The 20,411-nt window shown below is 46.3% G+C and overlaps 1 protein-coding gene and 1 long non-coding RNA gene across 5 annotated transcripts in view; one reads left to right on the forward strand and one right to left on the reverse strand.

Moving 5' to 3' along the window:
* The first annotated feature begins 3,306 nt into the window (after nt 1–3,306).
* The window catches only part of EPS8L2 (EPS8 like 2), a 111,600-nt gene continuing 94,495 nt past the window's right edge, over nt 3,307–20,411 (forward strand). For 2 of the 4 annotated variants that reach the window (XM_027823304.3, XM_043549075.1), the window contains exon 1: nt 3,307–3,778. The gene's annotated coding sequence lies outside the window, so the exon portion shown is untranslated. The remainder of the gene's footprint in view (nt 3,779–20,411) is intronic. The other 2 variants (XM_027823305.3, XM_043549076.1) reach the window with 1 other exon arrangement.
* Nucleotides 5,320–20,411, reverse strand: part of LOC122466278 — a 29,650-nt gene continuing 14,558 nt past the window's right edge. The window contains exon 3 of the long non-coding RNA XR_006291668.1: nt 5,320–9,449. This is a non-coding gene — a long non-coding RNA (uncharacterized LOC122466278). The remainder of the gene's footprint in view (nt 9,450–20,411) is intronic.

Here is a 20,411-nt window from a genome sequence, read left to right on the forward strand (position 1 = left end):
ACCCTCCCTACAATGTGCATGATAATCAAGGTGGGCCATTTCCAGCACAAATTCTTGACGTCTGATTTGTGTCCATTTATTCTTTTACGTAAACCAGGAGGTCCTATTCGCTTTCTAGGCGAGATTAAAGATCCCAACATGCTTTTCATAAAAGAGTAGAGGAGCTTTCCAGTGAGCTGGCTAAGCCTTCCCCTCCCTGTTATATTTGGTGGTTATTATCTGCCTCTTGCCCTCGACCCTAGGGGTGGCTTCATTTTAATGGTGTTGTAATACATACAGGGTTTATGAAGCATTTTTTAGGAAAATAAAGGAATCATTTGTGTCTTATATACATACATGAGGTATGTATCACTATTTGTATTGGTGATGAAAGAGGATATTCTTCTGCTAAAGCTGGGCTTCTAAAACGAAAACTGTCACTCAGTAAAATAGATCTCTATCAGTCCAGCCTCCTGAAACATTCCACTGGTGAGAACTCAGCAGGGGCGTTTCCTCTCCAGGTAGTACTACGCATATGCAAGGTAGAAAGGCGAAAATCAAGTCCACTCCATAACATGCAGGGCAGGAAAACACTGTGAGACAAGATTGGACCCCCAGGAGATAAGGCTGTTACTACCAGACTTGTGAATTGGCACAAATCCTTTGCTCATCTATTTCCTGACTACAAGAAAGGTGTGTGGTATCATGGAATTTGTGTCAACACTTGGCCCTCATTATACATGGTTTGGGTAAGACGCCAGTATGAACTGACCAACCCTTCAGCTGGAGGCACAATCTTAAAATAGTGTGTTATTGCATAGCTGAAATGAAAGACTTGGTAGAAAAGGCACAGAGACACCTCTTTTAAAGTAATCATAGTTTACACATAAAAAGAAAAGGAGTACTTGTGGCACCTTAGAGACTAACAAATTTATTTGAGCATAAGCTTTCGTGAGCTACAGCTCACTTCATCGGATGCATTCAGTGGAAAATACAGTGGGGAGATTTATATACATAGAGAACATGAAACAATGGGTGTTACCATACACACTGTAATGAGAGTGATCACTTAAGGTGAGATATTACCAGCAGGAGAGCGGGGGAGGGGGACCGGGGGGGGGAGGGGACCTTTTGTAGTGATAATCAAGGTTGGCCATTTCCAGCAGTTGACAAGAACGTCTGAAGAATGGTGGGGGGTGGAATAAACACAGGGAGATAGTTTTACTTTGTGTAATGACCCATCCACTCCCAGTCTCTATTCAAGCCTAAGTAAATTGTATCCAGTTTGCAAATTAATTCCAATTCAGCAGTCTCTTGTTGGAATCTGTTTTTGAAGTTTTTTTGTTGAAGAATTGCAACTTTTAGGTCTGTAATCGAGTGAGCAAAGAGATTGAAGTGTTCTCCAACTGGTTTGGGCCAGATTTCCCAAAGAGTTCAGTTCGCATTCAGACACCAAAATAAGTGCCCAGATTTTCCAAAAAGAGCTCAGCATGCAGGGTTGGCACCTTCTCTCCGAGGACCCCAAAGCACAATTCACACGTCCTCTCTTCCTATTTTGCCAAAAGATACATCAGAATAGCCCAGTAACAGACGCACAGTTTCAGGGTAAGCTTTGTCTGCCCATGATGGGAAGGGAGTGTCTTGTACCATCGTTTAAGGGTCTCCCCTGGCCTTTGAAGAAGAGGAGGAACATTGGAAAATTTGAAGGGACTTTTTGGTTTCCAAAGGAATCCCTCTCCCGGAACATAAGAAAAGTTCTACCTGCAGTATGGAGACCTCGGTTCTAGTCCCACCTCTGCTAGTGACTCATTATATAACCTTTGACAACTACTCTCTCCCCACCAGACAGATGGAGACAGGAATATGTCCCATTCTTTGTAAAGTCGGCTATTTAAGCTCTAACTATATGTAAATGAATGGGACTTCTCATGGGACTCAGGCCTTGTCTACAAGCTGTGCTGCTGTAGCCCTGTACATACGCACTTGCTACAGCAACAGAAGGGGTGTTTTCTGTTGCTGTAGTAAATCTACCCCCTCAAGAGGTGGTAGCTAGGTCAACAGATGAATTGTTCAGTCAGCCTAGCGGTGTCTATATGGGGGCTTAGGTCAACGTAACTGTGTTGCTCAGGGGTGTGAAAAAATTTTCACACTCCTGAGAGATGTAGCTAGTTTGACTTAAGTTTTAGATGTAAACCAGGCCTAAAGATTAGGACGTGTGGAAGAGTTTCCAGGATGAGAGCCTGAGGAGGTGCCACTTCCGAAGCATGAGAATACACAAACTTCCCAATGGTGCAGTAATATATACCCTGATGCCCTCAAAATCTTGCCCAGTAAACACTTAAAAAAAAAGTCCCTCGTGTGTCCAGCCAAGTGTTTCATTTCCCTTTCTTCCAACCAGAGATTTAATGAACCCTGAAAATAGTCACCTATAAGCAGAACAGTTACTAAACTGGTCTTCTCAAGTGTTCTGCTTGGTGCCATCAGCCCTTCAACAGCCATGGTGGATCCTCTGTGTCCACAGAATAGGAGTTGAGGGTATCGCATGCCTCCGAAAACTCTCTCCTGGCCTGATCTGGCATTCCTTGTTCACTCAAAATTCCCGCTGAACTCAATGGGGGCCCAATCCCACTCTCATTTACACAGGTGTAAATCTGCAGTAACTCCGCTGAAGTTAGTTATGCCAGAGCAAATGCAAAGTGAGAGCAGAATGTGCCTCTAGGTGGTTTGAGAGAGGTGTGCCAGGACTGGGATCAGGCCCCTGCTGGCTCCCGTATGCTCAGGAAGAGGGGCTCTTACTAGTGCTTGTTCATCTTGTATGGGACACTACCCCAGCCGTGAAGCTGGCACAGCGACTGGGAGCCCAAGCCGCCCGTGTAAATCCAATGATTTCAATGCACAAAACTAGTGTAACACCAGGAATTCCTCCCCTGCACTTCATATCTACTCCATGACTTCAATAGGCTTCGCATCGGGCCCTGTGTGCATTTGCCCAAGACAGAGGCTATTTGTCCACATCCTCTGCCTCACGGTGAATTTCCACATTGAAGATGCCAAGACAGGGAGGCCCTTAATTACCCAAGCAGGAAAAAACACCTAGGGAGACAGAGTGAGCCTGTGAGCCAATGGAAAGCTTGGGAGAGGTGGCTCCTGCTTCACAAAAGACGCCCTGTTCTCCACCCCCGAACAGCCAGGTCAGTAATTTTCCCTCCTCGTTCTCTCCCGCCCCCGCTGCCCAAATCTTCCCAGATGACAGAAAACAGAAATAACGCCCGCCCCAGAGCCCTCCCTGCCCTTAGCCCAGGCAGCATGAAGCTCTGCTCCCCCCCCCCGTGTCAGCAGAGGCGCCCAGCACTGGAGGCAGCTCCAGGGATGCCGCCTGACAGCCAGGGCCTCGAGCTCCTAGTTACACAGTAACCTGTTGTCTGGTTGCGGCTCCACCTCTCCCTGCCTCCCAGCCCTCCCCTCCCCATGCTGTTCCTCCACTACCCAGCCGCCTGTCACCTGCTCTCAGAGACACTGGGGAGACTGAAGTGGAAGACAGGGGCAGAGCGAATATAAAAAGGAGCCACCCTGGAATATTAGGTGGGTTCCCTCCTCCCTCCCTCTCCGTTAAACTATTCAGCTAAAAGCCTCTGGGACACTGGGGCTGTATTCACATCAGCCAAAGCAATTTGCTGAGGGAAAAGCACAGGGACGCCTGGTGTACTGAGAATGGCAGCAGGACTTCCCTAACAGGGCACAGCTAACTGGGAGAGGAAATAGAGACCAGGAAACCAACAGCAGAGGCTTCTCAGCACTGGTAAGTCTCACCTCTTAGTTCTCCACAGTCCATTATTCTCTGTGACATGTGCCTACTTCAGAGAACGGGGCCATGCAGCTGGGGAAGCGTGTGCGTTTGGTGCGGAGAAGGGTGGTAAGAATTTAGTGCTGGGAGACGTTAAAGAGAGGGATTTCTCTAAAGAAGGAAAAAGCAGCAATTTTCACAGTGTTTTCCTTTTCTCTCCCTTTCCTGCCCAGTGTCCTACCTCCAGTAGGTGGCACTTTCTTGGCAGGGGACGGCCGTTTGGCAGAGAAGAGGCTTTTTAATGAAGTCTGAAGTTTGTATTTTTATGTCAGCTCTGTTTGTTTGCAAACAAACATTGGGGTTTCCTCCTCTCTGGAGAAGTTGGAAGGAATTTCTCCTGTTTCAAATCTGGATCCTTTCTGACTTGCTGGTTTGCTGGGTCATCCCACAGCACACAAGTTTAGACCGTACTTAAAAATCTAGTGGGAGTAATTTCTGAGCTGAGGAGCTCACCCATGACTGTGCAGACTCCCTGAAATCTTTCATTTTATACCTGTAGCAAGAGACATTGTCTGTATGCTTTCCTCCTTTTGCTTATTTGGATGTTAAATACTGGAGCAAATTCCTCAGGGGGACATTTGGCGAGACTAGATTTCTTTGAAGTGTTGACTGATGGTATTTTTAAACTCTGGGAATTATTCCTCATATTGGCAAAGAGTCCTGTGGCACCTTTTAGACTAACAGACGTATTGGAGCATGAGCTTTCGTGGGTGAATATATGCGTGCATCCGACAAAGGGGGTATTCACCCACGAAAGCTCATGCTCCAATACGTCTGTGAGTCTATAAGGTGCCACAGGACTCTTTGCTGCTTTTACAGATCCAGACTAACATGGCTACCCCTCTGATGCTATTCCTCATATTGTGAAACAATCAGGCAGTAAAATATGATGCTACGTCTCCTATAATTAGGGCCATTCCGTGTGATTCTGCCTCTGTTGGGCTGTTTTGAAAATGTTCCAAGAACTGTCTGGAAGATTAAACAGGGCCAGATCCTTCAGTTCTTGCTCATTCAAAAAGCCTGTTGCAGTCACTGAGCTGCCCCTGCAGGGTTTGCCCTGCAGTGAGGCCAGTTTCCATGTCAGGGAAAGCAATTGCAGTGAGAGGGCCAGCTCCTCGACTGGTGTAAACTGTCCTACCTGCCTAGAAGTCAATGGAGCTACACGGCTGTCCATCACCTGAGAAGCTATCTGGGAGCCTTCTTGGTGCCAAACAAAATACAGCTAATATGGGCTCCAAGAATTCAAAGCTTGCAGTTATGTGTCCAAGGTTCCATTTAGTTGTGTAATCAAGTGATTTGCTTGGGCACAGAAAAGAATGGCTCAGTAGAAAAAGAGACCCTGATAGCTAAGCTCTTTGGAGGTATAGGCCTTTTAAAAGGCTCTGTTGTAAAAAGGGAGATTGAAAGCCACAGACTTTGCTATGGAAATGCAAATAAATGCAGTAGAAACTGTCACACCGGGCGGCATAATGTTCTCATTTAAACAAGAGGCATTTAGAGTAATATAAATTATTTATTTACCATCCTAGATTTGCGGTCAGACCTGATCCTGATCCTCAGCTGGTGTCCAAAACTGGTTGCCTAGTATAGGTTGGTCTTTATGATAAAGTGGAACCAAACTGCACTGGAAACCACATGGGGATACTTTCACATTAATTATTATATGTATAGTGGTAGGGCCTAGGAGCCCCAGTCATGGACCTGCCTCCCAATGCACTAGGCACTGTACAAACTTTAAAGTGATTGCTTGGGATGAGGGTTTCCTTGCTAGTGCCAGGTGCTGCTTAATACAGGTGCATGATTATTTGTCTGACATATTAAAGCTCTCATCATTAGGTTTTGTAGTATAGTACTCGAAAGCTGAACCCATGCTAAAGGAACAGATTAGGCAGAATCTGCTATGGGTGTAAGTCAGCTGTGGTAGCAATAAGTCAGCTGTGGTAGCAAATTGAGTTATGCCAATTTGCTCCATCTGAGGATCGGACCCCTGGATCGGACGGATCACTTTCCTTTGTGCATTGCAAAGGTGAGTGCCCTTTAGATAGGCTTGTGACTGTTCAGGTTCCTTATTAGGGATGTGGGAAATTTAAGAGGCCCCACAGTTCTAAAAGCCCCAAATGCTCCCAAAAATATTCCAGAGGTTTTGTCAGATTAAGGAAAAAGTGAAATATATCTATGCATTGCCAGTGTGTGTGGAGATGGGGTTGAGGAATGTCCATAGGAAACAACTCAGAGCACCACATGTGATCAATTAACTCTTCTGGGGCATGAAAAAAATCCCACATTGGAATGTGTGTGTGGGAGGGGGAGGGGGGAGTGCAAGTGTAATCTCACAGAATTATTGCCTGGATGATTCTTTTAGGGCTGGATCCCTCAGCTATGTCCTCCTGTCTGTGCCTCTTCCTTTCTCTCTCTCTGCTCCCTCTCTCCCCCACATCAGTCTCTCTCTCTTTCGTGAATGCTGATTCTGGGAAGGTTAAGTGGTTTTGATGACAACCATTTTCTCCTAGCACAGGGCCAAATTCTGCCCTGACTCACACCTTGCATAAATTTATAATTTCAGCGTGATCTGTAATAAAGCTACCCCACTACCTGCTGATTCTACCCAAATATACACAAACCTGCAAGCCTTCCAGACATCCTCTCTGAGAGACAGTCCCCAGAGGCTGTGCCTTTGAAAGACCATGGACTTCCTGGAATAATATCACAGCCAGGGATTATTTCCCATCCCGCAATAAAACACACCCAAATCGCCCAACCTTTGCAACTGTTCCTCCTGGAATGATGTCACAATGGCACTGCAACATCACTCCTTTGCGAAGGTATCCACATCAGGTCTCCTTTGACCTATGTTCAACATTAGATAGCTAGTAATGTGGGCACTTTGCTATCTAAGGTCCTTCAAAACCTCTCACCTGATCTCTGAGATACCTCTTTCTTCCTCTCCCATTGTACTCATCTGTCATAAGAAGCCTTATTGAAGAGCTTTCATAAACAACATGCATGTGATTATGCTACTGCTAATCTGAAATTCTCTAGCCACAGAATAGGTAGTGGAAGTTTCCAAACACTACGCCACCTATATTACACCAGGGACTCTGGACCCCAGCCAAGAATGAGCTAGACCTTATGCAATCCGAGGCCCAAGCTGGGAACAAACTTTGGCTCCTGACTCCCAGTCCAGTGCCCTACCCACATGACCATGTGGTCTATTTATCTTACCTCTGGGAGGTGCCACTGCTAGAGGATAGAGGGGAGTTTGAGTCCCCAGACCCATTCAATCATTGGCCTTTCTGTCGAGATGCATTTTAGGGTCAGTGGTGGTAGGGTGGACACTTGTTCACTGTAAACTGGGCTGAGACATTTCATGTGTCTTTCATATACCTTTAAGGGGGTGACAACAATTCACCCTACCTGCACTGGATTTGAACAGACAACCTTAGGGCAAATATATCCTATTACCAATCCCTAAAACAGCTGGTCACTACAAACAGGGAGTTTAACTTTCAACTGGAGCACCTTAGGCAGCCGGTAATGCATGCAACTCTGATTGCCCCGATATTGCACAGAAAAGGCCCCTTTTGCTAGGCAGGTTTGTATGCAAATGGAAAGCTTTTCCCTTTGAAGGGAAGCAAAAGGTTTCCATTCACATTATGCAGTTCTTCGGTGGCAGAGTGATTTGTAATCCTCTTTTGATGAAACGCATGATGCCGAGGATAAGATGACCCGTTTTCTTCCCCAGGTAATCTGGATAAATGAGTAGGAATCACAACTAAAAAAGAGAAATAATATGCCCTGAAAATGTCCATGTAGCGCAACAATTTGGAAGCCTCACACAGTTAGTTTTGGTTGCACAATGATTTCCCAATGAATGCACTTAGCCTCCATCCATGCTACAGCTCATCAGTGCTCACAACACCATGGCTGAAACAGGCTCGTTCCTAGCAGGGCTCTAGTGAAATTTCCTTAGCTTGTGGGGATGGGAATATTTTTTCTAACAACCTCGTTATAAACCATGCTCTGGACTACAGGGTAAGGGGTCACTATTCCATACCATGAGTCTCAGAAAAACTGTTCCTGTCCACACCAGCCATGTGAACACCCTGCTAGTAAAAGTCACCTAGAAAGAGCAATGGGTGTATTTCCTGAGGCAAAGGAGGCTGCTCATCCTGCGATGCTCTCCTCACCAGATGTTTTCAGAGGAAATACAGTTCTTGGTTAGGGACAGCAGTTTCCTCGGTCTGCTCCTCCCACCAGCAGGCTCCTGTTGCTTCCACATGGAAAGACTCCATTTGATTTCCATGGGCTTGAGATCAGGTCCTATTGGTCTCCCACACAGGTGGACGATGTATCCCTGAGAGCTGGGAATGGCCCTTCTTTCAGGCTTGTCCAGATATCCTGGTTATTCTACGAGAGGTGTTTTGTCCCAGTTGTTTCAAACACTTACATACTTGTGTGGCGGAGCCTCTAGCTAGTTAAGCCAGTGAAATTGACCGCTGGCAGGCTGAGTGCATCTGTACCTCCAGGATGCCCTGCAAGCAGACTTATCATGCTGTCCTCTCTGAGGCACTCTAGCAAACTCCCTGCCTGCCCCAGCTACAGCGCTGCCAAAATCCTCCTGCCTGCGCTTTCCGGACGCCTCACCAGAACCATGCCCTGCCCCCACACCAGCTACAGCGGGCTGGGGCTTTCCACTGTGAAAATGGGGTCACTCAACTCCCGCTGCTCTCACTCCTCCCGCCTTCTCACTGGCTGAAAAAGAAAAATAATGACTTCTTTGCTGCAGCTCTCAGCCTCCCTGCTTCGAATTCTGGGGGCTGCCTGCCACATGCTCGGTCTGTCTCTGGGAGCAGCTCTGCTCTCCACAGCAGCCAGGCAAACTGTCTTGACCCTATGTTTGCTTAAACCATGTATTAGAGTAGTGCATCTAACCCTGGATTCCTTAGGTTCCAGCCCTTGGCATATGTTAGGAGGAGAGGTGCAAAAGGGGGGGGGAGGCTGTTCTGCACTGGCCCGCAGGTGTGAATTACAACAGCTGTTGTTATGGCAACTAGGGATCATTAAGGGTGAAGGGGTCCTTTTTCCCAACCATCTCCCCACGAGGGCTGCATGGAGGAGTTGGCAAGATTTCTCCTATCTTGCGGGGGGTGGAATCCTTCTGTGGCCAGTTAAAGAGGCTTTAGGGCAGCTTTGCCCCGGTGGAGCAGCTTACAGCTGCTTTGACACAGCGGAAGATCTGGATTTTAAACTACAGGGACCAATTACAGCCTTTGCATAAGAGTGCAACTCCCACTAGAGCTAATGAAAAATGCACCCAGCTGGATATGGCACTAATAAGAATATTACAAGCTTCATTTGGATTTGTTCTTTCAATGCAAATTCTCAAGGGAGACAGCAAATTTCTCCTTCATTCTGGATCCTAATTCTGTTATCAGCTCAAAACAGTCTCTATTTTATTTTCTCTGAATTATTTCTTCCCGTTTTCTTTTTCTTGGTTGTTTATTGCCTTATCAGTCTCAAATTGTCCAGATTTATATCCCGCAAGGGGTAAAGTGCAGTCCATTTGCATGGCAGTAAACCAAAGTACCATCCATCCAGCAGTGAAATTCACCAGCGCTGTGTAACTCTGAAAGAGAAATACACTCCATAGGAAGAAAGGCACTAACGGAAAGGCACAGTCCTCCAGACCAACACTCCCCATAACCAGCACAGTTTACATCCTACCCCAGACAACCTTCCTTTTGCCAAGGACAGCTGAATGGGAATGGTCTTGGAGCCTATAAGTGTAAGAGTCCCTGAGTCACACCTTGTAGCAAGGACTACGTTACAACTCAGACAATCATTACAATGGTTTTCATTGGTATAAGGAACAAAAGTGCTGTGTTTATGAACGATTGACACGGGCCAAAGCTGGAACCTCTTTGAATTTTATGGAAGTTGGGTGATAGGAGGTTTGGAGTGAGAGCCCAGCATCCAAATGTGCCCCAGTGGTTTTGGTTCTTGTTTAGATCCAAAGCCAGAGCCACTGTAATGATCCCATTCAGATGCAGCTTAAATCTCCTGACAGCTCCTGCTATCGTGAATCTTTTGCCCTAGGTGGGAGAACTCTCACACAAATAATTGATCTCACAGGGTTTCTGGGTTAGTGACGCCAAACCTTAACTCTTCCTCAAGTCAGCCTTCAACCCAAACAATGTCCGAAACAATCTGGATCCTGCCTCATCAGCCCAACTCTACTGACTTCATGAGTGGATTTTCTGGAAGTGAGCTGTAGCTCACGAAAGCTTATGCTCAAATAAATTTGTTCGTCTCTAAGGTGCCACAAGTCCTCCTTTTTTTTTTTTTTTTGCGGATACAGACTAAAACAGCTGCTACTCTGAAACCCATCAGACTACAGTAACTCCTCACTTAAAGTCGTCCCAGTTAATCTTGTTTCATTGTTACGTTGCTGATCAATTCAGGAACATGCTTGTTTAAAGTTGCGCAATGTTCCCTTATAACGTTGTTTGGCAGCCGCCTGCCTTGTCCACTGCTTGCAGGAAGAGCAGCCCGTTGGAGCTAGTGGTGGGGGCTTGGAACCAGGGTGGACCGGCAGCCCCCCCGTCAGCTCCCCGCTCCCCTAAGTTCCCTGTGCGGCAGCCGCCCAGCAGGCTATCAATTGCCGGCAGTTCAGCTGTCCCTCCACCCACGGCCATGTGCTGCTCCTGCCCTCTGCCTTGGAGCTGCTCCCGGGAGCCTCCTGCTTGCGGTGCGGGCTGGGGTGGGGTAAGAGAGGGGCTAATATCAGGGTGTCCCCCTGCTCCTGCCACCTGCTTACCCTATCTCCATAGAGCGGGGAGGGAAGAGAGGGGAGAAGGGGACATAACAGGGCTCAGGAGGAGGGAGCTTACAGGCAGCAGCTGCTGACTCAACTTCCTGATTTACTTAAAAAGGCAATGTACTTAGAGTGCGGTTAGCGTACTTAAAGGGGCAATGCGCATCTCTCTCACACAGGGTGTGTTCCTCTGTCTGTCATGCTGTCCCCCTCCCTCCATTTGTGCTGCCTTGTAGAGTGTGAGGCTACATTAACAACAATGTGTTAACCCTTGAGGGCTCTGCTGAGTTCTAGTTCATCATTTAGCAGTAAGGCATCCCCTGGGAAATATCCCACCCTCTGACTCCACCACCTCAGCCAAGCATCACAGTCATCATTGCTGTGTACAATATTAAATTGTTTGTTTAAAACTTATACTGTGTATACATATATTTACATAATATGGTCTTTTGTCTGGTGAAAAAAATTTCCCTGGAACCTACCCCCCTCATTTACATTAATTCTTATGAGGAAATTGGATTCACTTAACATTGTTTCGCTTTAAGTCACATTTTTCAGGGTTCATAACTACAACATAAAGCAAGAAGTTACTGTATTCGCTACCTGCTTGATCATTGCTGCAAGTGGAACTTCTCTGGGATCCCTTCACGGCCTCACTTTAATATTTCTGATACTAACCTGACGGAACTAAGGAATTCACATACTGATGGTGGATGCTGGTGCTTAGCGTAGTCAAGGACTCTCTGATCAATATTGTGGGCCACAGTCTATGCTGATTTACCCCCAGTGCAACTCCAAAGCGCCAAATTCTGATCTCAGTTACATGGACTTCAGTGGAGTTGATCCAGATTTACACCAGCGTGAGATTCAAATCAGGTCCATAGATGTCAGTGTGGTTGCCTGGGGAATTAGGCCTTGATCCAGAAAAGCACTGAAGCATGTTCTTAACTTTTAGTGTGTGAGTAGTTCCATTGACTTCAAGCAGGGTTTGAAATCTGTCCCCAAATCCAGACCCACAACTGGATGGTCCCTGTTTCTATAACGGGCTGATTGAAAATCCCGTATCAGCACACCTCCAAAATTTCATGGGGGGTGTAATCAGCAGGCCTGATCCCCTCTCTTTCACTGTGATATAAACCAGGAGTAATTCGTTGAAATCTATGCATCAGAGCCTCGGCATGGCTCCAATGGAACTGCACCAACTGATGCCAGCTGAAGATCTGGCCTTATAGTTTTACATCCGTGCAAAACCAGTGCTAGTGAGAGGAGAGTCGGGGCTGGTATCCAGATCCAGATTTGCTGTAATCAGGCAGTATCTTGGAGTCCCAGGCACCCCTTGTGATTCAAATTAAACCTGAAGTAGGCTGGCATGTGAGGAATGTGAATAAAGTGGTTTTTTTTTTGCCCTGGAGATGAGGAGGGAAGAGTAAACATGTCACAAAAGGCTCAGGGCACTGATTTCAGTTCACTGACCAATCTCAGTTGGGGCTGAACGCTGAAGAAAACATCCAAAGGTTAATTACTGCTGCCGGTCACAGCTGCTTTTAAAAAAACAAAAGCAAACAAAAACAAAAAAGCTTAATTAGCTGCAATAAGCAGCAACCCAGCCAGCTGAAACTCAAGAGAATTAAAACTGGGCAGGAACAGATTCAGCAGGATAGAGAGACCAAAATGCACTTGTGTTGTGATCATAGCTATCGCTTGCCAGTGTGTGCATATGATACCTTGGGAGTGCCCAGCTGATTTGGTGATCCTGTCACATGTGGGATAGATTGGGAGGACCCTTTTCCTGCTGCGTGTCCATGTGACTGTGGGTGTTCACATTTTAATAAGTAATTAAATCAAAGTGAATAACTTGTCATCCGAGCTGGAGTTGGCCAAAACAGTGATCTAGAAAATGGAGCACTAAAAACGTGTACAGGCAGCTGTCCATGGCTGTGTGTCCTTATTAACAGCTCCCCTTAGCCAGCAGATGGGATGCAGAAGGACAGTGGTCCTGATTACTATTCAATCAAAGAGAACGTAGGGTGAGTTTAATTGCAGTCTGGAAAATCTACATGAATCAATCCCTGCCCTGAAGGGCTTTGTACTGTCTACTCTGAAGTGCCCCATGTTTCTGCCTCTTCCCTTGGGAGGCCATTCCACTACCTGACAGTTCTCACTGAGCCAGATTCTCCACTGCTATTTAGCCTCAGGCTGCACAGGCTATATTAACTGGCCTAGGTTACTGTCCCCTTAAAACAGCCACCACTAACTCTCCTTTCAGCTCCAGGAGCACATCAGTCTGAGGCTAACAGGTGTCTCTGTTGCCAGGCTCTCCCCTGGCGTTGCCAGGAGCTCACAAAGACCAATCGTGCTCACCCTGGTGCCCTGCATGGTTTTAATAGTGCCTTTCCGTTAGATGAGCACCAGTCCTGATCCCCTCGTTCCCTGCCCACCTCTCCCCTGGGAACTAGCACAAGGGTGTCGAACAAGGGTGCGCCTCCTTTGTGCCCACAGGTAAAGCTTTGCCTGTGACACCCTTCGGGGCTGGAAATCAGGGCCAAGCCTCTGCACAGACATACAAGAGACCTGGTAGCTCAGAGGGGACAACTTGGGGGAAACTGGTAAAGGCCTGATGGGTTCATTGATTGCAGGTGGTTTGGTGCATCCCACATCTGTGAGGTAGTATTTGTGCTGCACAGATGACTTTTCCACCCCTTCCCTTCTCAGCACCATTGACTACTCCGCTGGGTTCCTTCTCTGCCAGCTGGCATGTTGCAGCAGGCACCTGCCACAACTTCTGCAGTTTGGCCCTAGAACAGGAGCTCCGATAAGGAGCCAGGAGAAATCACATGGCTGATGTTCTGTGACCCAGAACAAGATCCCCAACATGGGTCCAGAGCTCAAATACAATGACAGCTTTTTTTCCCTTGTGCCAGGTTAATTATTTGTGCTGAGGTTGTTAAAATGCTTCTGCATCATTAAGATTAGAAATGGCCCTTTTAAGCTGCCTGGACAAATCCAGCGACACACTTTCTTCCATTGGAAATGAAGCAAAGGGCAAAGCGAACAGACTTCATTTGGAACGTCTCTTGGGGGGGATCATTCTGGTTACTGTGTAACTCACTGTATGGCATGTATTGTACATCCCCGTGTGTCTGATCCACAGAGGATATGTTTCCGACAGCTCCTAGCTAGAGGAACTAGTTCTGCTTTAGCTCTAATTGTAGAGGCTCATGCTCTTAGCTGTGTACGTCCAGGGTCTAGTCCTTAGTGCCGACTAAAATGCCAATCATTCCAACTGCACACTAGATTCCAGCTACTAGAGAGAATTCAGAGCTTTAGCCTGTCTTTTAAGCAGACCAGATTGCAGAGTTCAGATTCAAATGTGAACTAAACGGGGGTCTCATTAGAACATCATTCCAGTTTATGGTGACATTTGATGTGAACATAAACCACATCTCTGAAAACTCTCCTTAACAGAATGAGCCAAATACTAAAATGTGGCCAGAAACTACCTGCAGAACCATACAATAAGCTTGGAACAAAGGCAGGCAATGCATCAGCCAGTACTGGAATCTGGGATTAGGGTTCAGCCCAATCTCTGACACACTTTGGTTTTGGGAGTGTTGAGATCCAGATTAAACTGTGTGTCTTGGACCCACCATCTCCCCCTCCAGGTGTGGCCCACATTACCATAATATCTAAGCACCTCACAATCTTTAATGTAATTATCCTCACAATAACCCTGTGAGGTAGGGAAATTGCATTATCTCCATTTTACAGATGGCAACTGAGGCAGAGTGACTAAGTGACTTGCCTAAGGTCACATTAAGAAGTCTGTGGTGGACTTCTGAACTGAACTGAACCCCTGACCCATTCTTCTTGCCTTAGCACCTTTTCAAATGGCAAACTGAACTAGGTCTCCACCATCATGTCTATTGAGTATATGCACCTTGTATATTAACAGAGATGTGGCACAGTGCTATGGCAGGCTGCAATAGTTGAGGGCAACCCTTGTAGAGCTATATTGAAGCATTTAAAGGTAATTCAGGATTTCAGAAAATGGGATCCCTGTTCCACATACTGGTTGTAATCCCAACTCCTGTCATCAGAGAGACAGAAACAAGAACCATATAGGGATGATCTATGATTTAGACATAGCTGGCTGGTACCACAATGCCTCTGTGTTTGCGCCTTTGGCAGACGGTGTTTCTTTATCAATAGCTGGAAGTGGCGACTGAAGAAATAAAATGACTTCAATGAAATAAAATAGGGCTCACCTGACTGAAAGCCAGCACTCTTCTTCCAAGGCACTTTGAAAACCAAAACCTTCACTTATAGTCATTTTCAGTCAGTCAGTCTGTTGCCCTTATTCCTTTGTTTGCAAACAAACAAAGGTTGTTATTCCTCGAGCTCTCACTTGGAAGAGGACGTCATGAGTAGAGATGGCAACAAGCTTTCCACTGACAAATTCCATTTTGTCAAAATTGAAAGTTTTCATGGAAACATGTGTGTGAAAATTTTGTTAAGAAAAGAAACCGAAGAACAACAACAACAAAAGCATTTTGCTAAGGTCAAAACGTTCCCTTTTGACGTTAACAGAATGGAATATTTTGATTTTTGTTTCAAAACGACTCTTCATTTAAAAATTGATATTACAAATTAAAAAAATAAAACTTGTTGAAAGCGGAACACAACTTTCTGATCTGATTGAAATGGAACATTTTAATTGATCCAAAATGACAGCTTTTCGAAAACTGCATTTGGCGAGATATTTTTTTGCTGTCATTTAATTTCGGAATAAAAACAAATTTCAAAAAGTTTCCTGCAGAATGGAAATTCTGAGTTTCGACCAGCTCGAGTCATGACTACAGAGCCAGATAACTGGGGTTCTGCCGCCAGCAATGTTTGTAGAGACTCCTTACAAAACCCAAGAGGAATGATGGTGGTATGATTAAGACTGGAACTCAGAAGATCTGGATTCAGTACAGTTTTATTTTGACTTAATAGCATTGTATACCCCTTTTGTACTGGTGTAAAGCAACAGAGAATCAGGCAAAAAGTGCACAAAAGGACATAGTAAAGAAGGTGCTGGAATACAGAAAACTGATGTACAAATGCAGTGAAAGACATGTATTTGTACAGTAAAATGGGCAGTGCAGTTTAGCTTGTTGTTGAGGCCAAGAATTTAGCACCATTCAAAGAGAGATTGGACATTTACATGGATAACACAAAGTTATAATAGTTAATGCTAACAGAACCCCATGCTGCAGGGTTTAAACCAATCTCTAACCATTAGGGATTAAGGAGAGACCTTCCTGGGGGTTTATACTACTTCTGCCTATTGTGGAGTTTCCTGCACCGTCTACTGCTGACTACTGTCAGAAACAGGATAGTGAACTAGATGGACCACATGTCTGATCCAATATGGTAATTCTTATGCTCCTATGTTGACTGGGATCCCCGCACATATCTATCACACAGTCAAGCATGAACACTGGGACTTTCTTCCCCTGTGGATGCTCAGGGCCAAGTTCAGTGGAATTACATCAGCGGAGAAGTCAATGGATTAGGTCTGTGGAATTATGCCAGCTGCTAATTTGGCCCATAGACACACTGATATTTGTTTACAGGATGCAATCTACATCCAACAGACTCCCACTGCCTTTTGATCCTGCCAGCCAAATCAGTCTGGCCAGATCAGCTCCCCTACCCCTTGCAGAGCCATCTACCCCCATAGGACAACTCTGACCACAAGGGGTGAGGAAACCTAACACCACTCCAAACAAAAATCCATTCATTCTCTCTGGCTGCAGCTGTAAATGGAGCTGGCTGTCATAGGCACCTATTGTGCAGCGGTGCAAGGAAGACTAGCAGGCATGAAATATTAACAGCAGAAGTGTGTCGGGCACACAGGAGGAGCAGCTGCAGGGATATCACCTTACAGAAATGCCACATCATTCAGAGCCACACTACCCTCCAGGTACACGCGGGGTGTGGCATACTGTTGATCAGCCCCAGCAAGCCCTCTGTTCAAGACTTCCTCCAACTCACTACTGTCAAATAGAAGCCCAAGCCATGGATGGCTCCCAAGTCTACTGATCCCCAGACGGGTTCTGGGGAGTAGGGTTTCCAGAGCCCATCAGTGCCACTCCACATATTGTCCAGGGGCTGAATGGGCTGCTTCAGTAGCACTCCCAGCCCCTGCCAGGCCTAGGGCTGGAGACTCACGCCCTCCCCCCATGTCATTATGCTGCCACCAGACCGGCTCAAACAATATCTGTTTGTTTTATAGGGACACTCCCGGCTGAGTTCCTAAGTGCCAAGTTTCAGCCCAAAGTGAATTGTTAGCAAGTGTCCAAAAATATACAGACAGGACGTGAGTAAGAAATAGAAACCGAGCAGGAGGAGAGGGAGATGAAAGCAGTAATAGTTAGTTTACAGACTGAAAAAAGCCCTAAAGCGTCAGACACGATTTCAGCAGATGAAACGTCTAAATCCTCCATCGCCCAGCAAAAAAACCCTCAAAATTCCCACAGTTGTCAATGGAATTTACTGATGCAACAGTTTATCCCAACTGAAGGCATCTGTGAACTGCTTCAGGCCCCCTGGAAAGGGGAGGAGAGTGACTCCAGGGCAGGTGACGCAGCTACTCACCTGTGGGGTCAGACACGGGAATATTTGCAGCTTTATTTCTCTCAGGGCATTAGGGAGCCTGACAGAGGCTTCTTGACTCAACAGAAGAAGAAGCCAGCAGTTTAACAGGAAAGGGACCCTAAGAAATGGAGAACATCTCCTGAAGTGGGAGGGGTCAGATTCACCAATCTGGATTTGCACCCAGCTGCAGTCCCATTGATATCAATCAGGGCGTGTGAATCAGCACTGAACCTGGTCCAGAGAGTCCATCCCCCTTTGGGAGGCAGGCTGGCCAGCAGGCACTTGTAAATTCTTAATGCTAAGCCCCATGCCTTGCATTTACTGCCCCTCCTTGCAGAGGGCATTCTTCTGTTAACCAACGGGTGTAAAGCCCTGGTTTCAGTCTTTGATGGAGTGACTTTATCCCTTTGCAAGCCTGAATATCAGCCAGGCAAGTGAGTCCAGCTTTAACATCCACCTTTGGGGGAGTGTCAAAAACACCCTTAGCAGCCAATCTCTCAGGTGGAGCTGGTGGAAAAGAATTACAACAGCCTCCCAGTCACACACACAGGTCACTGACCTCAACCCCTTCAATAAATCATCTCATGGGGGGGGGGGGGGGCTGCAGAGGCTGAGAAAGGCTCTTAAAGAGGAACACACCTCAGCATTTCCTGCTGGGTGGTGTGAAGCAAGCCATTATGGCAGGTCTTCTTTCTTGAAACATTTTGGCCTTGTTCAGACTGGTACCATAATAACGCTAGTGACCACAGTGAAGTACAGCTGTCAGCGCTACCGTGGTCCTAGTGTAGACAGGGCCTTTGCTGGGAAGCAGAATGCTGCAGTGCATTTGCCTGCCAGCTCTATTAAGAGCAGCTTTATGGGTCACTTATGAAATCAGATAACAAATTGGTGTTGAGGGCCAGAGGTATCTTATAAACAAGGGAATCTCTCTTAAGGGCAAGCTAGAGATTATTGTATTGTGTTAACATGTTAACTTGGCCACCCAGCACGTGTGTTAAATAGTGGTTTTAATTAAATATTTATGCAGGTAAATGATTAGCTTAAAATAACCGTCACTAAGAAGTCAATCACTGACCTGGCTACCATATGTTATAGCTGCGGTAACAGTTATTACTCTCAGTATAAGAAAAGAACTGTGATCTGTCATGTCACTGTGCAGCGAGTGTGGGCTTTTAAATGACAAGTATTCTCACCGATGTGCAGCCTGCCTGAGAGTAAAGCTGCTGAAGGAAGCAAGGTTTTGCATTTTCTGATTGATGTGCTTAAATAATGTAGTTTGGGCCATTAAATAACAATGCATCGTGGGTATATTCCACCCCATTTCAAGCAAGGATATGAGCTCTTGAATGTTCCTTTACAAAGGCTCACAGCCCCCACTATTAGGTAGATCAGTATACTGTACCCTTTTCTTAAAATGGAGGCATAGAGCCTTCAAGCAACTTACCCAATGTTACACAGTGAGCCAGTGACAGAGCTGGGAGTCCCGACATTCTGTCTTCCACTCCAGCCACTAGGCCACACCAGCACATTCATGCCGCTGTCTGCTTCAGAAGTCAAGTGCCTCCTAGCTTGGAGAAGGCAAATGTGATGCAGTTCTGGCTCCTGGGGGAGGTGTGCGTGTGAGGAAAAGCTCTTTGAATGCGAGCGCTCAGCCAGGAGAAATGGACACGCTGCCATTCATACAGACACCCTCCACACTTTGCATAGACACAGAGCCCCTCATTCAGTGCCATGTTAGGAGTTTGGCTGGAGTAGAACATTATGTTCCTCTGGAGTTTTTCTTGCTACTCAGGAGGTAGACAGTGCTCTACTCATTAGAATACGAGTCTCACGCGCACAGCCATTCCCTATTTTGATTGGCCAAGCTTCCCATGCAATATAATTCCCTATTTTGATTGGCCCAGTCTCTGATTTATAATGTAAACACAAGGTGCACCCGAGGAAAAAAAAGGGGGGGGGGTATAGGATTCTTTTCATCTTGAGACTTCAGGTCAGATGCTGCTCCCATTGAGACTACTTCCACTCCCACTGACTTCTCTGATGAGCGAGCCCTTAGTTCACTCTTTCCAACCTGGCATTATACACTAACTGTACTGGATTCATGGTCCTGAGTCAGGAATGGAGGAGGGAGAAATATTCCCATTTGTGCTATTCGGATCTGAGAGCATTTCACTCTGAAGTCACCAGTGCACCTCCTAAGCAAGCATCTGCCCTATCTGGCGCTAAGGGGTCAGGATCCAAAGCCCAGTAAAGTCAATGGAAAGATTCCCACTGACTTGGATGGGCTTTGAATCAGGCCCTCGCTTTCTCTCAGCCACCTGAGTCAGACTTGCTGCTGAGATTAGAAATGTTTCCAGAGTCTCTTGGTCTGTTCCCATCTGTTGTGGACTCTGTGCTAATTATAGGGCAAGGTGGCAGGTTTTACTGACTGCAGAATGGGAGAGCAGAAAACCAAAACCAGCCAACATTTCAAGGCTTTGGGCAAGAGGAAAAAGCTACAGAAGTCTCCGCAAACACGGGCACTGAGCCATTCCCAGGGAGCCTGGGGAATCTGGAGTTGTTTTTCCATATCAATGACTCATATTACAGACCCACCCTTCTGACACTTTTGATTTGGGTCTTTTTAAAAGATTGTATGAGCTTTTCTATACAATGCTCGTTTATTTACCTGTGCCTGCATTCCCAAAAGGCTCCCCTGATTTTGGGCGTCTCCATTTTGGGGTCCCCATCTTGAGGCACCTAGGGCCTGATTTTCAGAGCACTCACAGCTCCCATTGACTTCAGCTGGAATGTAGGGGCTCAGACTCAAATCAGGCCCCTGGGCTCACAAGGGGGCACCCTAAAGCAGTGAAAATTGAGCCCTTAGTTCTCATTATTATAGAGTAACAGATATTAAGGCAGTCAGGATTTTAGAAGGGATCATTGTGTTCCTCTAGCGGACGTTCTCCATAACACAAGCAGGCCATACCACCCAGAGATTCCTGCATCAAGCCCTTATTAGATCCTTAGGAACTGATTAAGGCAGGATCCTGAGGCTCCAAAACCTGCATTCCCAGGGACCCCGGAAGCAGCAGTGAGTCAGAGAAGGCAGTAATGCAGTGCAGGGATGACCGCTGCTGTCTGTGGACTGCT

The sequence above is a fragment of the Chelonia mydas genome, chromosome 6, assembly GCF_015237465.2.
Source record: "Chelonia mydas isolate rCheMyd1 chromosome 6, rCheMyd1.pri.v2, whole genome shotgun sequence".
NCBI lineage: Eukaryota > Metazoa > Chordata > Testudines > Cheloniidae > Chelonia > Chelonia mydas.